Source organism: Neodiprion fabricii, chromosome 3 (assembly GCF_021155785.1).
Source record: "Neodiprion fabricii isolate iyNeoFabr1 chromosome 3, iyNeoFabr1.1, whole genome shotgun sequence".
Lineage (NCBI taxonomy): Eukaryota > Metazoa > Arthropoda > Insecta > Hymenoptera > Diprionidae > Neodiprion > Neodiprion fabricii.
The window spans coordinates 14555594-14562673 of NC_060241.1; positions in this window are offsets into that span (position 1 = coordinate 14555594).

Consider the following 7080-nt stretch of genomic DNA (forward strand, 5'->3'; position numbering starts at 1 on the left):
AGAGCCATTACTCCAGGTACATCTGCAGATCAAATCATGCCATCTAGCAATTCATCAGTTGTGAATAATAATGCCAATGAACCTGATGCCTCCACGTCCACAGCCCATACCCCAGGTCTGAATAATATTGCCATTGAACCAATTGCATCCACATCTACAGCCCCTAGTCCACTTGCCACTGTTTCTAATGTGTTCTCGCTGGAATCAGTTAGGCCATTGCCAAAAGCTCCGCCAAGGAAAAACAGTCAACCAAACCGACGTAAAATCAAATCTGCTGTCCTTACTGACACTCCCACGAAGGATGAAATAGCTGCAATAGAGGCTAATAGGAAATCTAAGAATGTTGAGAAGCGTATCTTCAGCGAAGGAAAGAAGAAATCTGAAACTGCCACGAAGACTGTAGCCAATTTTTGTTAGTTGAGGGTAAAACGATAGAAACGAGATAATTAGTTATCCTACGGCGCAGTCACTAACCTGAATAATTAGATAGAGAGAGAGGTAATAAGAGAGAAAGATACGATTGTTGGGCGCCAGACGCACATGCGTCGAAAATAGATAATTAGAGAAAAAGATAAAGGTAAAGGTAAAGGTAATAGATAAAGGTAAGGTCAGGTTCTACGACGGTTTTGCACAGTTTGCTCAGATAGACAAGATAATGGTAGAGGGGCGGGGTCGAATGCAATAGATAAAATAAGAAACAGGTGAAGCAGGAATAGTATCAAATATATTAAGCAAGAAGCGATAAGTTTAATGACAAGCAAGTAGCTGAAGAGATTGAGATACAATTACGATAAATGCAATAATTAACAATACTTACAGCCAGAGAAAAGCTAAGCGAGAGATTTAACAAGTAACGGAACGTTTTCCGAATAAGCGGGAAATATGCGCAAGCTCGCGATACTATGATTCGAGGTAATAACTAATACGGTTCTATAATGAGTATGCAGAACGGAAAAGATATATAGTACTTAAATTAAGCATTAGGCAAATAAACCATAAAATATGAGAAGCGATTATAAACACATGCGAAATACAACAATTGTAATAGTTATCACATTGCCAGAATGATCAGAAATAGGCAGACAGGGAATTATGAATTACAAGGTAAATTCAAGCAACAGGTCAAGTAGAAAATTATCATAAAATATAGGTACATACTAACAGATAATACGTAGTCTCTAGTTTGCGGTAAGTGCGAGAGAAAGAGAGATAATATTCGGTACGATAAAAGGTAATTCAAGATAAGGCAAACAATATTGAAGATAATTAATATGCAACGTACGGCAAACCAAAGAGAGTACGGACAGCTACGATCAGCGATATTAGCGAAGAAAATAATGAAAAAGATGTTATGCGATACGGCACAATACTCCAATGTCAAATGAACGACGAGCGGGACCGCGCAGCGACGTAAGATCGCTCCCGCGGTACACTCACTAAGATACGATAATCAACGGTAATAGGTAACGAGACAAATACGAACTAATCAGAGAAAATATAACGAAATAGCAATGCTCAATAGCTAAGATAAAAATTGATCCTTTAACGGAACGCGCTGCTAGACAGCGATATTAGACATTCAAATATTCCAGAAGAGAAAGAAAGACAATGAAATAAAGCAATAGTCACTGCAATGCGTAAGTAATAGTCAACCAGTCGCGAAGTTACTTGCAATAAGACAGAGAAAGGGACAAGATAAGAGATAAGAGAGAACAAGGTACGAGCCCAGGTGGCACAAGCAGACCAACTGCAAGATAAAGAGAGAAAGAGTACGAGCCCAATTGGCTCAAGCAGACCAACTGCAAGATAAAGAGAGAAAGAGATAAAGGCAAAGGTACGATATATTGCAAGTAATCTCGTGGCTTCACAAAATAGTAAAAAACCTCACTTACGTAAAAGAAGATATAGCAGGTACTAGCGAATGCGGTACAATAGCGAGAACTAATTCGATAGATAGCGATAATGGCACTGAAGATTACAATAGCACGTCTTGGTTAGTCAAAAACTGAACGTAGAGTGACGAGATGAGCGATGATCCTGATTTTCGTCGAGCTGCTGTCACGTGATTCTTCCTCAAATTTGCGGTATTCTAATTGGACCAGCAGATCGCGTAGGTCTGGTCGACGGGTAGGCGGCGATAATCCCTCGCCGCTTGTTTTTCTTCTCCCTCGAGGACAGGTATCGAGGTATCGGGACGTCGGAAGGTGGTTAGAGATGTTTTCCTTCAGCTGTGCGGTATCGTTGGTGAGAGGGGGGGGGGGGGGGGGGGGGGGTCGTACTGCTCATGTGTTGCGATATTGAGGTGTGCGGCAATATTACGTCACCGGTCCTTTGGACTTGCGACCGACTGTAACTCACTCCTTGCTTTACTGGTACTCCCCGTTGTAGCTATTTCGTCGGCGCTGCATCCCGGCCCTCGCTCATCGAAGCCCTCATGCCGGAACGATCTGGTGGTGATGGCCCTCAACCCGGATCCCCACACTAGATCCACCAGATCTACGTGGTCAGCATATCATTAGCCTATTCCACGCCGCAGTCCTTCGATAGGACGGTTCGTGAAGAGAAAACCGTCCTCTATTTGATACTCAACGACTTAGTAGATGTTAGGGTCGGTTCAGCTCCAGGCTGATAAGTATCGTCGACGGGAGGCTTTGTTGTGTTTTTGACGCACAGCCCTGTACGCCGCCTAACGATGCATCCGAGCGGTAGAAGCATTCATTCGTGGTTCGGCTCCTGGCCGATAAGTCTTAAATAGTCGGAGGTACTGTTTGTGCATCACGCACGACCCTGTTCGACAACTAGATAGGCATCCATCGGGAGTGGTTTCAGCGGTATTCGTTCGTCTGTAGTCGGTGGTGGTCGGTGTTGAGCTGGTACGTGACCCCTGTCAGGCAGTGCCCTGATATCTTGACGCGAAGGTCTCGTAGATGGGTCTCGTAGAGCGTTACAGAATTAGAAAATAGCATACAATTAGCTTAGTAAAGAGAATTCAACTTAAAGATAATTAGTCGTTCATTTTTGGAGTATTGGCCTCAGACGTGCTTTCGTTATTTTTAGCGATATCTGCACCTAGGGGAAAGCGATAATCAAACAAAGTGACCACGTCACAAGACTTATAAGAAGAGGTTAACAAGTGGTGACGAAGAAGAAGAAGCAGAAAACAATTGTTTTTGCTTGGTTTGCCTTGAAGCCTATGCAAACAGCAGATCGAATGAGCAGTGGGTCCAATGCCTAGAATGCAAAAGCTGAGCACACGTAGATTGTACTGGAGACGAACGGCATTACGTTTGCCGTAATTGTGATTCTCAGTAAATTAAGGTTTTGAACTGATTATAATAATTATAATGATTGATCTCGAAGCGATGCCATATTGAGAATTAAAACTATGATTACTTTTTATGAGAATGTCAATATGTTAATTTCACTGATCCTTAAGCATAATGACAGTACTTTTTCCTAAAAAAAAAATGTTTGATTTATTAATATTAAGTGTAATAATATTTTTCATACCTAATATAATGCTGTCACAACTTATCTCGGTACCGGTCACAACTTACGTCGGTAGTAAGAGAGTTGTGACATAGGGAGTGGTATATATTTTGTCGATTTTCTCAGAAACCGTAATACTTAAATTAATTTTGGTGATTGTTTTGAAAACAGGAGGAATACCGCTAAATTAATCACATGGGTCATAACTGTGGAATGTTTCTTGAGCGAAATATGGCCCCTAAAGTAAAAACCGTCACAACCCTCCTAGGTCTCCCCTACGTCACGCGCGCCGCTAACGCCACCCACGCGCCACACGCGCGTCCCGTTGTCATGCAAATATTGCGCAACGATTATATATGTATTCATATGTTTATTCAAACAGAGAAATTGAATGGTAATTGATAACAACAAATGGTAAAAGGAAGCGTTAACGTTATAGTATATTAAATTAGACGTGCGTTACGCCTGGAAGCAGTATTGAGACTGCTCACACAGCCTCTCGCCGGGCTCGGCGACAGTGCATATGAAGTGCATAATCGCGTAATTTGAGCACTGCTGCCGATAAGAAAGCCAAGCGCATAAGGCGGGCCACGCTGCATGATAAATTTTGCACTCCTTTAAATGATCCCCGGCATGTTCCTACGAGAGGATATAAACTGTTACATTTCATTAGAAATGTTCCAGCTCCATCACATCCCCCGACGAAGACAAAGGCGCGTCTCTGCGGCTTCTGATTTCTCGTAGGATTCTTTCGTTACGTTGAGCTTGTGTCTCAATCCTGCGTTTTAATTTCCTTCGTTCTACTACTTCCAAAGCAGCGGGATTCCTTTGGCAACAATATCCGGCGAACGCCGAAATATAGGTGGGTATATTAAATTTCCACAGCAAGAGTAGAATAGATAAGACGGATATCGTTCCAGAAACGGCAGCTATTGATGGGATCCCTACACCTTTGAAGTTAGCCCATGTATTATTTACCCGAAGGGTCGCTTCGTTATTCGCGAGGACACTCTCAAGGTCTAAAATGGCTTGCCCTTGATCCTTGAGGGTATCCAAGTTAATCACGTGATGCAATACAATTTCCCGGCCTGTTACAAATTTGTTTAGCGGGGAAATGGTATCTGCATGTATTTCTGTTAATTGAGAAGTCATATGTTCTAGGATTAATTTGACTCGCATTTTCAAAGTTTGGAGTTCGCAGCTCTGATTCGTGGTTATCAGGAATGGCTTGGTGATTTGAATAATAAAAGTCTGCATTGAAGCGCATGTTATGGTTACCTCAATTGGCTTCGAAGGTAAGATTATTTGCGATCCCTGCGTTCTTATGTAAGCAATATCTGTGACGAGAAAACGACTCAGAGTGCATCCTCGTGGTATGGGATCAGTTATTTTCTCACAAAGTTCAATAGTATCGTTGCGATGTCCCACATCGCGGTAATCACCAATGAAATAATCGGTTATCTGTTTCAGTTGAGAAAACGTGACTTCTCTTATAAAATTCTTACGTACTAATTTCAAAGCTTATGTTGGGTTAAGCGTTACATAAGTGTAATTTATTCTTACGGGTACCGGGGTATTCTGAATTATTACCCAAGGTTCCTTTTCTAAGTAAGGCACTGTGAGTATATAGATAAGTTTGCCTTTATGTGTGGTTATAGTTGAATCACTTATTTTAATAAACTTCTCGTAATTTTCCTCCTTGATAGGTATTAGTGTCTTTTTGTTATTGGCGTCGAAAGCTTGAAGAGCTGTCATAAGCTCCTTTGGAGTAAAAAGGGTGTTATCGATGATACCATGCCTTCCTAATTGCACGGCAGTCATTACCAGGTCGATTAGTCGTTGCAGTTCCTTAATTTCAAATAAACTTAGAGTTATAGCTTCCATGTATTCCTGATAAGCAAGCGTTTCGTTACCTTTTATTTTTAATGATTCTAATTGTCCCCATACAGTTTCCAAAGAGTGTTTAAGTTTGAGCCGATTTGTATTCAAGATATTAATTTGGACTTGATTTATGTGCAAGGACTTGGTTACAACAAGATTTAGAGTGTCCGTTACATTTTTTAGTGAGGCTAGATTCCCATTAATTATTTCCAAATCATCCGCGTCAGCAATTCCGTAGATTGATTTTTGGATTGTTCCTAAAAAGTTAAACATTCCTCTTTTCGGTCTGATGTTTGGCGTGAGATAAGATTTCCTTAGGGGATACATTTCATTTGCCAGGCCCGTCAGAAGGACATGTTTTCCAAATACCGCCTCAGCTTCGCGCGAGGCTTCGTAAGTAACGTCGCTCGACGCGAGCGCTTTCGGAGTACTTGTTTTGGTTCCGTGGGATTGAGATTCCCTTAATTTAGAGGGGCGGCGCGTCATTTGAAGAATAGGCGCACCCAAGTCTAAAATGACTTCCAAAATATTCTTGTGTGACGAGGCACGGGCAAATTCTAAATCTCAAGCGTCCAGGGCGGACTGGGCGAGGGATCGCTGACCAGGGTTCCAATGGTCCAGATAGGTATCCCGTATCGTCCGGAAGCCTCCGAGTTTGTCGTGAATGTCGAGTAATGGTTTGGTGAACCCACTTGCGTCAATGGATTGGAATATCTTCCATCTTTCCTGGTACATGTATACTTTGCCCACTTCCTCCTGGAGTAGAGTCCCATTGATAACTGAGACATCGAAGTAGGCTAGGGACAGACTGCTACACCTATAACAAAAGAAACTAAGACTCTATTCCGTGGAGATCCAATCGTTACCCTGAACCCGTTTTAGTTTAATTCTAGGGATTGGATCGTTTTCCCTTGGTCCGGTGTCGTATTCGTAGTACGGTTTGGTATTATTCAGATGGGTCTTCCAATAAGACGCTGTGGAATCATCCGCGGTTTTCTTGTAAGTGATATTTCCTTTTTGTTCGTTGATCTCGACGACGACGAATGGTCCATTCCAAATCCTTTCCAAGGCGTTCTGTCGCGTATGGTTCTTGATCATTACTTTATCTCCCGCTTGATATAAAAGAGTTTGTCGTCGTGTTCCTTGGCCCACTTGTTTTTGGTTTTTCTCTCTGGATTTGGTAAGCCAGACCAGAGCTTTCTCGAACCGTTCCTCCCATTTTCGTATCCACAACATTTTCTTACTAATCACGGTTTCCAATCGGTTTTCGCGGAAACCGTCAGGATTGTTGGCTTCGTGACAGAACATGAGGTTGTGAGGCGTTTCACCTGTTGACTGATGAACGGAAGTGTTATAGGCACGTGCCATTTCTATTAAAACCTTGTCCCAAGTGTGTATTCTCTCTTTGCAGGCAGTTCGAATATAGTCTTTCAAGACACTATGCATTCGTTCTATAGAGCCGTTCGACTGCGGGTGATATGCAGTTGTGGTGATATGTTTGATATTATAGTGTTCGAGATAGGAATCGGTCAGCTCGTTACAAAACTCCTTTCCCATGTCCGTCAGGATTACTTTGGGGCACCCGAAGTTACCTATCCAGTACTCTGATAGAGCCTTGATAACTTCTGTCGCGGTTTTGTTCGTAAGTGGGGCACATTTAATGAATTTAGTTATTGAATCCTGCATCGTCAGGATATATCGGTGTTTATT